General features: G+C 45.2%; 1 protein-coding gene across 9 annotated transcripts in view; it reads left to right on the top strand.

Annotated features, from left to right (window-relative positions):
* The window catches only part of LOC130601072 (uncharacterized), a 77,876-nt gene that overhangs the window by 21,200 nt on the left and 43,517 nt on the right, over positions 1-13,159 (top strand). For 5 of the 9 annotated variants that reach the window (XM_057412903.1, XM_057412897.1, XM_057412902.1 and 2 more), the window contains one exon: positions 9,338-9,458. The exons of 3 other annotated variants lie outside the window; for them this stretch is intronic. The gene's annotated coding sequence lies outside the window, so the exon portion shown is untranslated. Of the gene's footprint in view, positions 1-9,337; positions 9,459-11,974; positions 12,724-13,159 lie in introns of those variants that run through there. One more of the 9 variants, XM_057412900.1, reaches the window with a different exon arrangement.

The raw sequence follows: 13,159 nt of genomic DNA, 5'->3' as shown, positions 1-13,159 counted from the left end.
CTTGGTGACAGCCAGCATGGCTTCACTAAGGGGAAATCCTGCCTGACCAATTTGGTGGCCTTCTATGATGGGGCTGTGGAACTGATGGACAGGGGTAGAGCAGCTGATGTCATCTACCTGGACTTGTGCAAAGCGTTTGACACTGTCCCACACGACATCCTTGTCTCTAAATTGGAGAGACATCAATTTGATGGATGGACCACTCGGTGGATAAAGAACTGGCTGGATGGCCACACACAAAAAGTTGTGGTCAATGGCTCAGTGTCCAGCTGGAGACCAGTAATGAGTGGTGTCCCTCAGGGATCGGTGTTGGGACCGGTCTTGTTCAACATCTTTGTCGGTGTCATGGACAGTGGGATTGAGTGCGCTCTCAGCAAGTTTGCCGATGACACCAAGCTGTGTGGTTCGGTTTATACGCTGGAGGGAAGGAATGCCATCCAGAGGGACCTTGACACGCTTGTGAGGTGGGCTGATGCCAGCCTCATGAAGTTTAACCATGCCAACTGCAAGGTCCTACACCTGGGTCGGAGCAATCCCAGGCACAGCTACAGGTTGGGCAGAGAAGAGATTCAGAGCAGCCCTGCGGAGAAGGTCTTGGGGGTGTTGGTTGATGAGAAAATGAACATGAGCTGGCTTCAGTGTGCGGTCGCAGCCCAGAAAGCCAACCGTATCCTGGGCTGCATCAAAAGGAGCATGACCAGCAGGTCGAAGGAGGTGATCCTGCCCCTCTACTCTGCTCTTGTGAGACTTCACCTGGAGTATTGTGTGCAGTTCTGGTGTCCTCAACATAAAAAGGACATGGAACTGTTGGAACTGTTGGAACAAGTCCAGAGGAGGGCCACAAGGATGATCAGGGGACTGGAGCACCTCCTGTATGAAGACAGGCTGAGGAAGTTGGGGCTGTTCAGCCTGGAGAAGAGAAGGCTGCATGGAGACCTCATAGCAGCCTTCCAGTATCTGCTGGATGCTGGGGAGGGACTCTTCATGTAGTGACAGGACAAGGGGTAATGGGTTAAAACTTAAACAGGGGAAGTTTAGATTGGATATAAGGAGGAAATTCTTTCCTGTTAGGGTGATGAGGCACTGGAATGGGTTTCCAGAGAAGCTGTGAATACTCCATCCCTGGCAGTGTTCAAGGCCAGGTTGGACAAAGCCTTGGGTGAGATGGTTTAGTGTGAGGTGTCCCTGCCCATGGCAGGGGGGTTGGAACTAGATGATCTTAAGGTCCTTTCCAACCCTAACTATTCTAAGATTCTATGATTCTAAGACCCTGCAAAATGCTTACAGTGTGATTTTTTTTTTTTTTTTTTTTTTTTTTTTTTTAAGCACATAAAACTACTTCTAGAAATAACTATTCATGTTATACTTAACTATGTAGATATTGGACTGAACTTGAAAAGTCACAGCAGTCATGCTTAGTGAAATCCTTTGTAAGTTGTACTGCTCTGCAAATTAGGCAGTCACCTCCTTTTTGGTGGGAAACGTGACCCTACGAAAGACAAGTCTTTGGATTCATTTCAGTTGCATGTGATTTTCTTTCCAAGTCTAGAATTAAAATTAATGAAAGTAGCAGGGAGATGGATGCTGACTGTATTCCCTTGAGTTCTTGAGAAGATTTTTGGGACTCCTCTGAAGCAAAGAGGTGAGGGAGGAGCTGTCAGCCTTCTTAGTTTGGCGTGCTTGTCCCCTGGTGTGTTTCATCTACTGAGCAGGTGCTGGAGGCCACCAACTTGGTGTGTGTTTTGCAAGCTTTGCACTGAAGCACTCTGCTTGGTTTGAGATACGAAACTGCTGTATCTTTTCCCTGGAGCCTGAGCTAAGCTACTCACTTACCCTGGAATGGAAAAGAAAAAACCAGCTGTTATTAGCGGATCAGAAAGAACAGTCTGCTGGCTGCCTAATGCATGAGTTATGCTACAGCCTGGAGCTAGGCTTTTTGTTAAGAGCAACTCAAACAAGGAAAGCAAACGGACCTCTGAACAGAACAGAAACCAAAACTAACAAAGGAAGCATCTGCTATTCAGATGAACTGATATAGACGGGAGAGGAAAAAACAAGTTGTCAGACACCTCCAAAGGGTTGCTACTTTGGCCAGAAACCTACAGTTCGGAGATTGCAGGCATTTCATAGCCTGATAAGGGTGATGCACATTTACCTATCATGCAATCCTAAGCAAAAGCAATCTGGGTGATGGAAGACTGGCATAAGATGCTGAGCTAGGATGCAGGAAAATTGTGTACCAGGTCTTGCTTTGTTTAGATGAGTTGAGATGCACCTTTCTAGGTCAGCTCTAATTCTATTCTCCACTGTGGTTTCAATGAGAAGTACTTAGGTTCGTGCTGAAGTGGGTTGGTTTATTTGAAAGTTTGGCACAAGGTAGAGATGCTTAGGTTAGTGTTTTCAATAGTATGGAATTTGCAATGCTGGGTTAAGGATGCACCCCTGCAAACAGGGGAGCAGGAGGGCTCTTTGTTCTGGTTACTCTTCTAGTTGCCAAAAGCCTGGCTGGTATGAGGTGGCAGAGGAAGGATTGTTGTAGCTCAGTGTAAATAGTAGGTACGATATGACCACAGGCTGCATTGTTGGCACGTAAATCTAGTGAACAGGAGAGAGGACAGGCTGCTTGTATTGACACTGCTGTCAGCTCTCATTTTCTCACAGATGGGGGACCATGAATGCACAGACCCCGTTGATGGGATGTCCTGGTTTTAATCTTTTTGGTGAAGAGATTTGTGTGCTCTGAAGCATAACATGTTTCTGTGTGTACCTTCCCAATAACAAAAGGGTTTGCATGCCCTTGCTAAATGGTCTCTGCCAGCCCTGGAGGTGGCTAGAGCCATGTCACGTATCTTCACCTCTTTGTGGACTGAGAGATGCCTGGTCCAGAGTTTTCAATTGTGTTCATCGCTCATTTTTACTGTCTGTGATGTCCATAGTGCTCGAAGTCTTTTATTTAACCAGCAACTGGTGAGAGAATCCTCATAAAATTTTGGTAACCTGTCATTTTATTGCAAGTTTTGGCTCCTTATATTCAGAAGTGAGTAACCTGGTGTAAGAGTGCCTGGTTGCTCATAGCGTGCATGAATGCTTGAAGCAGCTGCCGAGAGGGGGAAGTACAGGAGGAGTGAGGAGAAGCAGGAAGATTTGGTCAACCTGCTTGGAAAGTAGCTAGCAAGCAAATACTTCCTCTTACACATACATGTGATTTCTGACATCAAGCCAGAAGGCTGACAAGGTGCCTTGCCTTGGAGGACAAGTTGAATGATCTATGTGAAGTCCTCTCTTGGGGCAGAAGTGGCTAAAAACCTTCAGAATAAGAGACCTCCACCTCATCTTTGTTGCTGCTAATTTGTTCTGGATGATTGGTTGCTGCATGGAAAAGGATCGTTGAGCTCTGCTCTGTATTTACTTGTGTTGCATCTGTCCCTGGTTCAAGGGAGATGGAGATGTCCTCTGCCTATGCCATTAACCTGTTTCCTGGACCCTTCTGTGTTCATGCATCTTCTGACAGAGCAACCCTAAAGTGGAGCTCATCAGTATCCTCCTTGCCATGAATGTTTCTCCCGTTAATGACAGGTATTTCTGTTTTGGAGCAAAACCACACCTGGAGTAGCCCTGTCAGGTTTGCTTGTGTCAGGTTTTGCCTGGGACACTCGGTGAAACAGAGGAACTGCTTGGAAGGAGTGCCCTGGTCCTTCAACTGCCAGAGGACAGGTACAGGAATGAAGTAACTTCAAACCCCCTCTATTCAGCAGTATGTCACAGTACTGCCTTCCTATTCCTTGTGTGTGCCATTTTTCACAGCCATCCAGCCTCATCCACCAATTAATGGTTTTGGTAAGTGTTTGCTATGGAAAAGCTTGTGGTGTAGGGAGGTGATCCTGGAATACTCATGGAAGCTTGTCCTGCCTGGTGTTGCAGGAGTTTTGTAAGCATGGTCTGCTTGTTGCAGTATCTAAGATTACAATGGTTGATGTAGCAGGGATGTCCAGGTAGATGGAGATGCCTGTTGCCCTCAGATTTCCTCTGTAAAGCTTGTAGCCAGTTAATGAGTGGATGCCTTTTGTAATGACCTGATGGTTGTGGATGTTGAGTAAATTCTGTAAAACTTACTTGGAGGATCTCAGTCCTGGAGTCTGAGCTGCCTTTGGGTTAATGAGGGATTGCTTCACTTGTTCATGTCCATTTGAACACTTCCAGTTTCTGTTTCAGAGTGACATGCTGTGGAGAAGACAGGACATGATGTGTCTCACTGCTTTGGGCTCTACACCAGGGAAAATTATGTTTCCCCTTCAAATTCTCTGCCCAAGAGAGAGCAGGTGGTGGTTGCTCTCTGCAAGGACAGTTAGAAGCATCTCTGATCTCTCCTTGATTTGCTCACATTGCAGACTCCTGGCTGAGATGGTGGTCTCTTTAAGATGCTAGGAGAGAGGGCTTAAATGCTGGAGCCCAGACCTCTCCCAGCTTTGCTACAATGACAATGTATGTTAGCTCAGGAGTGGAAGACCTGCATGCTGGCTCCAACCAAGGTCCAGCTCGGCCTATATCCCCCTGCTAGTGATAACAAGAGCACCTCCTGTGGGAAGAAGAGTGAGTCACTGGGTTTGACAGCTGCAGAGCATCTTCTTGTCCTGCAGTTTGCATGTTACTCCGCAGACACTTCCTATGACTTGCTCTAAATTACATGCACAGCCCAATTGTGGGTCACTAATTATTTCCTCCTCTTTGCTTCTTTAATCTGCTGTCATATGGTCTTTCACTGTGAACAGTTGTTCTTTGCTCCTAACATGGTTTGCATGACACCAGTGGCTGTTGCAGGCTTTGTTTCTCACCGTGGTATATAGATGCCTTTTTTGTGATGTCCATGGCTTTATATTTCATGACTATGTACTTACTGTCTGCCTTGACTTCCGCTCTGCAGTCTGCGTTTAGGCAAACACTGTGGATGCTTTGAAGAGGATTAGCACTGACATTCTAATCGGAGAGAAAATAGGGTAATTGCAAACTTAGTTGAAAAAGTGTTTGGTGCTTCATTGCATTGACTTTCTTGCTGGAGGAGCTGTTGAACATAGTGAAGAGAAGGAATTTAGAAACATGCCCACATCACCCCACATCTATTACTCATCAGGCATTTTGTTGCACATCCTGCATTTATTTTGTTGCTGAAACATGAGGCAATTTATCAGTGTTTCTATTCTGTATCTGGATACCTCTTTGTGCTGTCTGTCTTTCCAGCTAAAAATGAAGTGAGAGCAATGCTCTCAGAGGTTCGTTTAGAGGAAGACAGAAGTTGGCTGCTCGCTTCATTTAGTCACTCACTTAAAAGTACTGAAAAGTGCAAATGAACTCGTTTTCTAGATGCTGTGATAAGAAAACAACCAGCCCTGTTTCCTCAAAATTGCCAGGATTGATGTTCATCCTCATGACAATCTAATGCATCCAAAGCTCAACTCACAGGTTCTTATGCAAGCGCAATACTACTTGAGATGGCTTGATGGAAATAGCAATGCATCCAGTGAATTGATTGTCATGCTTCAGAGTAGATAGTACACTTTCCAGCAGCTTAATTTACTGTGGTTCATGGGGAGAACAGCTCTGTGTTGGTGGTGGGTTTTTCTGGTCTTGCCTCAGCAAAGATTTTTTTCTTTGCATCTCTCGATTTCTGCTTTGTGCATATAGAGGTATTAATTGGTATGAACTTTAGAGGAAAAGGGGAAGCTGTGCCAGTTAGCACATATGTTGAGGGCTTTTGCTCCAGGTGACTTGTGAAGGGAGCAGGCTAGAAGTTAAGCCTACAGATCTCTCATTCTGTGCCAAGCCTTGGTGTTTTTGATTTGCTGGTCCATGTTGAGAGGATTGGAGATCCATCAGCAGCAAAACAGTAGAAACTGGCTGGCGATGGGTTTGGTGAAACTTATCCTGCATGTCTTGATTTCTATTCCCAATGGGGTTTTCTTAAAACTCTCCCCCTTCCCCATCTTCTGGTGGCTGGTGCTAGATCAGTTTGAGAAGGGCCTTTGTCCATGGAGCAGAGCCTGTGAAGTGCCAGCCTTTGCCGATCTGAAGTCAAGGGGCTGGTGTCTCATAAGGTGCATGGCGCAGGGAATGGAGAAGCCTTGTGACAGGTTGGGAGCAGTCAGCATCTGTGGTTGTGCTGAGCGTGTTACGTACCCACATGCCAGAGAGTGTCTGTCAAGCCTTGGGTTTGCAGACAGAAGAGCTCATTAGTTAGGGCAGCTCGATGATGTGGCAGGGGGCCAAGGTTTGGCTACGCTTTTGGGCAGCTCCTTGAAGGGGAGGCAATTGCTGAAACATTCATAAACTTGACTGTGAGCAGACTTCCCAGTTTCCTTGTCCACAGTGGAGATGGAGGAGTGCAGCCAAGAGCTGCAGTACTCATCTCAGGGGAGGCAGCAGGGAGCAGCCTCGGGAGCCTGCTGCTCCCTGACATGCTCCTCTGCGTCAGCTGTCTTGATTAATTGCCATAATAAATTTCTGACTTCAGAAGCCTGAATGAGCAGAGCTCTGCCAGAGCAGTGCCAGGAGTGGTGGCTTTTTCTATTATTTTTTTTCTCTCCTTCTGTAAGCTTCATATAAAAGAGAATGCTCTTATAGTCTGAAGAAAACTAGCAACAAAACAATGCTAAATACTGGCTATAAAACCCCTAATTACCTGCTGCATGCATGTTGCAGTGGGGCATCTAATGCAAGCCCCTTGTTATCTTAGCTTTTTTTTATTCAGTGCTTACACAAGTTTAAGACTTTCAATATTATTCCCCTATATTTAGAAATAAAGGCACAAAAGTTCAGCCTCTGAACACCTTCAGTCTTTGCATGTCTCACAAGATGGCTAGGAGGTGTGCTAGTATCTGCATTTATGGCCCCATGTCCAGCACAAGCTAGGCAGACCCTTCTGGTTGGGTGCATTTCCCCAAATTGCTGTTGTCTTGTTTCCTGTATAAGCTTTCTCCTGGCTTCCTCCTGAAAAATAACACTGTGGATGGTGTCAGGAGCGGCGTCAGGGAATTCAAAGTTAATTGCTGATCTTGTCTTCAGTTCAGCCCTCTCATGCCTCTTGCCATGGAAGCCTCTGTTAGCAAAGATGACACTGATAGCAGGGAAAAGTGTATTTTCTGCTGCACAAGGAATTGGTTAATGTTTATGTCTCAGTTCCCTCATTTAAGAATGTGATCTTCAAATCTTTAAAACTCCCTGTCTTCTCCCAGGCTTGCATCTCTGTCAAATTGGAGTGAATTTTGTTTTAAAGTCCTCTGCAACGGTGCTATCATAAAGCTAATGCTGCTTCCTACAGTCAGGCACGAAGTGTCTTTCTGTGCATCATTTGGGGAATGGCCTCTGTGACAGGACTGGACTTGAAGCTTCCTTTTGGGGGGGGGGGGGGGGGGCATTTTTGCAGACTTTGTAGTTAAAATCTTCTATTTATAAAAACTTAAATCCTGAAATGTGGCTCCATTACAGTATGTAGTGGGATTTGGAAAAAAGTCTGCTAGAATTGTATATAATGGATAGTGGAACAGTTAGGTCATGTTGAAATTGTTAGATTTTCTGTTACGGGTGCATGTGAAGTTTGGATTTGGTTGTTGGGTTTTGGTTTGATGTTGGTTTGTTTTGTTTGTGTTGTTTTTTGTTTTTTTTTAATGAATGCAAAACTATTAATGTTTTTATTTTTTAAAAAACTAAACAAATAATGAGCCTTCCATCTAGTAAAAATGTCCCTTTTACGAGTGTGTGTTTTTCCCAGTTAATGGTTATTTTAGTGGAGGCTGCCCTGTTCTTTCCATCTGATCTCTTGCGCACACCTCTGAATGTTTCCATTTCAGAAAGGAGGAGGACACCAGTGCCAATAGGCTAACTTCAAAAGCTGCTGTGCAGGAAAGTGTCACAGTTTTGAGGTGTTGGGAATGAGTGAGGAAAAAACCAAGCCACCACCAAAACCCCTTAAACTTTTACTTCCATGCAAAGATGACAGAAAAACTTGCTACCTGGGGGGAATCAAGCAATCTTGTCATGCTAAAATAGTGCAAGTGAATAGTCTTAACATCCTCTAAAAAGATTTGAAGAGATTTAGGAGCACTCAGTAGTTTTTAAAGAAAATATGATGCTTTATCTATTGAATATTGCAGTTGTGGTGTCATGCTGTAATTTAAAATGGGACTTCTGGGTGCTGCGTAGCTGCAGGATGCAGGTTAAGGGTTCTTTTTCTCCATATAGTATCATATTGCCAGTGGTTTTCATACTGCAGACCCAAGTGGTACCCAGTAGTTGTGCTTGCCCTCAACCCTAATGCCTAATTCCAGCCATCCTGGTGGAGCCACGTTTGAAGTAGGCAATGTTTTTCTGTCCAAGCCTCCTAAGAGCCTATTGAGAGGGAAGGGGAATGCCCCTGTTTTTTTTCCAAGAGCAGCTGAATGCAGTGCCCCAGTTACCACGTTTTTTTTACATGGACTACCTCAGAGCATGTACAAAAGCATCTTTAGCACTTTCAGTACAAGGACAACAAAAGGACCTAGATTATGTTGGCACTGCAGCAAAAGCTTAAATGAGTGTCACTGATTCATTGTTAGGAGATGACCCAATTTGGACTGTATTTATGGGGAGTGGGAGGGGAGAATGGACCTGTTCAGATGACTTTTGAGCCTTAAATGTGCTTACAGGCTTTGTGTAGGGATTGCATGGGCTCCTGCTGGGTAAACAGAGCCCTTTGGAGGGTGTTCCACATATACTGGCATGATGCATCCTGCTCTCCCTGGCAAGACATGTGCCAACCAAAATGGGTTGATTCATGCAGCATCTCTCTGCATGGCGTTGTATTGGCTGCGTAAAAAAAATGAGTTGTCAGGCAGAGCCTGCCCAGCTGACTTTTATTTATTTTGGTGCATTTTCTTGCAAGGCTTTTAAAGTCTCCAGTTACAATATAATTTGTAGACTGGTCCTAGCCGAGCGGATCCTTAGCTGAAGGCTGTGACCCTACAAAGGACTGGTGAAGCTAACAGGTCATTAAGTTTGCGCACAGTGGGATGTTTTTCTTTCTCCCCTTCCCTTTCCCCTCCTGTAAATTGTCATACCATCTGTTTGAAGCACCACCTGTGTCACAGTCCCCTGTTCCCTTCTTTCCTCCTGGGTGGGATGGCAATGAAGAACTTCCTTTTCATCTTAGAGGGCTTTGAATGTTGGTTATTAGGGTCTACTGCCACTGTCTGCATCTCCTTCTGGAAGTGTCTTACCTGTCTTTTTTAAATGGTTTTGGTCCTGCATCTGCAGAACTGGTAGAGGATGTAATTTCTCAATTATCTTTTTTTTTTTTCCTCCTTGCAAGGGTTCCTGTAGTCACTACATCAAGCTCAACCCAGATGATGCAAACTGCTTTGAGAAGTGTTCAGAGTAGAAGCTGCTGTGGGCTTAAAACCATCTGCAAATTTGGGAAGGGAAGGAAGAAGGTAAGCAGGGAAAACTCATGAGAAGTCAGAGTTTGCACCATCAGCTGCAAAGCTTAGATGCATCCATTATCAAAAGTATCAAAAAATTATGTTAAATGCAGCATACTGCACAGCTGGAGGCAAGAGAAGGTGTGTGGCCTTGTGGGTCCCTGGAGTCTGCCAGCATACCAAGGTCAGAGCAGCACGAAATGGCCTGCAGCAACTGCAGAGTTGAGCATGTTGGGGCAAACTGGAGTTTCCTCCTTTCCCTGGCTTTCCAGGGGTATGAATGGCAGTTTTGATAACTAACGGCTTCATGCAGAGAGGTCTGTCTTGTGGGAGATGTGAACCCAAGTTCAGGCTTGAATGTGTCTCTTTTCTGTCATAGGAGCTTTAGGCTGGTTGTTGTTTGGTTTGTTTTTCTTCCTGATTCTTTTTTTAAATTAAATTTGAAAATGCTGTTCCAAGTAAAGGATAATGAAAATTAAGTGACTTACCCTACCTCTTTCACAGCCACTGCTGTGTGTAGTTAGTAGTTTAATGAGAGGTAAGTAGTTTAATGAGAAAAGAGGCAAGGCAGCTCTCCTATGACCAGGCTGGCTCTGCAGGATTTAGGAGTAAGATGGGATAGTAATCAGGTGTGATGTTTTGGTCTTTAGGACAAGACTGCAGGTCATTCATTGTATTCTTTTGAACAGGATGGAGCCTTTCATGTGTTTTGTTTTTTGGTTTTTTTTTTTAAGTTTAATTCTGTAATCTTGATTCATTATCTAACAGCAGGAACACTCCCTAAACTTGGAAATCTATTTTAGGACTCTGTGTTAGTCTGTCTGAGGAGCTTTGGCTGTCCCCCTGGTGTGGGGCATCTTGTCTAGCAGATGCTGGGAGGGAGTTTTGTTGCAGTGGTCTGCTGCTGTTTGCTCACCTCCAAGGCATGTTGTGGGCTGTGTAGTTCTTGCTGACACAGACCTCCTCCGAACTTCCCTTCTGCTGTGTCTCTTGTATGTGAGAAGTTGCTCCAGAGGAGCTTTCCGCTGCATCTACCCACTCGGTGAAATCTGCCTGTAGGGGTGGTCTGTCATTCATCTGTCCCAGCTCGTAAGTTGACTCCTTCCAGAGCTCACTGAGATTTCAAAAGGAATTCAAAAAATACCTTTAACACCAGTGGCTTCGCATCAGGAGGATTGATTGCTACTGTTTCCTTCATCCTGATAGCTTTTTCTCCTGTGTGTGTGGATTATAATTTTACATCCTCTTGAATTTAACAGCTTTAAAACGACTGGTTGGAGTTATGATTGGGGATGCAGAAACTTCATGCTCATCTGTTCTAGAGCAGATAATGCTTCAGGCATAAAGGAGAGCAGAGCTGTCCTGTAAAGCAATCCACTGCACATTTGCAACCAAAGTCCTGTTTCAAGCCCTGCAGGGTAATGTTTAAGATAATCTTTTAATTTCATGTGTTGCCTTCAGTTTTAAAAGAACACAGCTGAGTCTGTTTCATTACCATGCCACTTTTGAGTTGCATGTGCTGTGGTCCGCAAGCCTGCAGAGTGGCTTTTCTGCCACTGCCCTTGTCCCTGATGCTTTTAACCTGGTTTCAGTTTCATGTGCCTGCTTTTCTCTAATAACCTCTTGCCCCATTTCAGCTACTTTTTTATGGTGTAGAAAGCCTGGAGAGTTAATTTTCTACTTGCTGTAGAGATGCAGTCTGAAATTGACGACTCACGCTGAGGGAAGGCAGATGGGACTCTGGCAGCCCTGCCTGCTTTTCGTATGCCGGCAGCCCATCAAGAGTAGAAACAGTGTATCTGGAGGCCCTTCACTGGAGATGATGAAGAGGTTGTTAGTGTGTTGCCATAGGAGGACACAGGGAATGACTCCTTAGAAAGCTGGGCTGCAGTAGTTAAGCTGCCCACAGAATAGCTCATACCCATGTCCCACTCTTCCATCTGGTTTGGAGATTGTCGGTGGAGCAGTGGAGTCACCAAACAGCCCGCGGTGTGGATGGGAGAGCCTGTGGACAAGCTGTGATGCTGCTGCTCAGAGTGGGTAACATCCTCCAGCATCCATGAGTGAGGAAGTCTACAGAGCCTGGCATGGGTTTGCTCATCACCTGCTTGAGTTCCTCACTGTTGCATTCTGCTGTGCCAGGGGAGCATAAGCTCTTTTCTCTGAGGCTCCTGCAAGACAAAAGGCAAAGTGCTCCAAACCACAACAGCTTCCACTCTAAAAATGCCATAAAAGGCTGTGTCCTTAGAAGCTGGGCATGGGAGCAGTTCCCACCCACATTGCTGCAGCGTGAGTCACTAGGCTATTGCAACTGCTCTCCATGTGGATGCCCGGCTGAAGATGCAGAGAGGAGGAGCAGCAGGAGGAGGGGGAACCGCTCTGTAGCGCTGTGGAAGTGATGAACAGTTACGAAGGAGAGAATGACATGCAGGCACGCATGAACTCGACCAAACTGCCAGCGGGTTTTGCTTTCGTTAGGGTTTTCTTTGTTTAGTTGTTTTTTTGTTTTTTTTTTTTTTATGTTAGGGTTATTTTTTTGAGAACTTTCAGCAAATCCTGCTTGCTGATCATTTGAACTTAAGGTGTTTGCAGCCAAGAGTCTTCTGATTGTTCAGAAACCCCAGTTTCCTTTTAGGAAGCACAGTAATTACCACAGGAATAATATGAAGCTGTAAAACCCCTCTGACTTAGAAGTACGTTTTATTTACTCTCTTTAAGCAAAATTTTTCTCTCCCTCTCCTCCCTCCTTGCCTTCATCCTTCCTTTCCCTACCCTAGTGCAGAAATAGTCTGTGCTTCCTTGTGACAGATGGTGTAAAAACACATCTCCCTTATGTTATGCGCTGCTCTTACCTCTGCTTTTTATCCAACATGTAGGTACTAGGGAGTAAATTCGGTTTTGTTTTGGTTCCTTTTCTGAGGCACCACCCACCTGCCCTGGCCCCAGTGATTGTTTTCCCTTTTCCTTCCCTTTTGCTTGATGTCGTGGCTCTTTGAGCTTACCCTATTAAGTACGACAGTGGGAAATTCTATAAAAAGCTTCCTTTATTTAGACGCCAACCCAGTAGTGACATCATGTGGGCATGTCTTCCAAGTTCCTCTGGGCTGAGTGGATGGAGGGAAGTGGTGGCCATGAAGCTGTGCCTTCCGTCTTTCCCAGTGCATCTCCGTGGTTCTGCTCTGTGGCTGTACTCCCCCAGCAGACTGGTGCATCTCCTTTAGCAAACATTTTAACAGTATAACATGGCTGTGGTTGTCTTCCTGCTCATGGCTTTCAGGTTAGTCCTTCAAAATGCTTTTTAGTGGGTGTTCACCCTGACTTCTCAGGGAAGCAGGAGCCTTGCACACTCTATCTTCAGTGCTAATAAATTTTGTGTCGGGCCAGTCTCAGATAACTTTGGCAAGGGAGCAGGTGGACTAAAAGTATGAATGCCTGCATGGACAGGCAGAGAGCTGGGGGAATGGGTATATCTGAGATGTGCTGCTTGTTTTATGGTGGAGGGAAGGGGGCAGCGGAGTGGGACAGCAGGGCAAGATTTGGCCACCTAAGTAATGGACTGACAAAGTTACTTATTTGTGTGTGGTTTCTTAAAAAAGTATTGGAGCATTTCTGAATGGGGGAAAGCTGTGTATTTGCTGAGGGTTAGTAAGTAAAGAGTGTGACCTGGACCTTCTGGGGAAGTTATCTTTGGATTTCATTTATGTCTTTGGAGG

Source organism: Pezoporus wallicus, unplaced genomic scaffold (genome assembly GCF_028554395.1).
Source record: "Pezoporus wallicus isolate ANWC-B61680 ecotype Strahan unplaced genomic scaffold, APGP_CSIRO_Pwel_v1 scaffold_6885, whole genome shotgun sequence".
Classification (NCBI taxonomy): domain Eukaryota; kingdom Metazoa; phylum Chordata; class Aves; order Psittaciformes; family Psittacidae; genus Pezoporus; species Pezoporus wallicus.
Note: the sequence above shows the minus strand (reverse complement) of the source record. Positions and strands in the feature narration are given on the sequence as shown.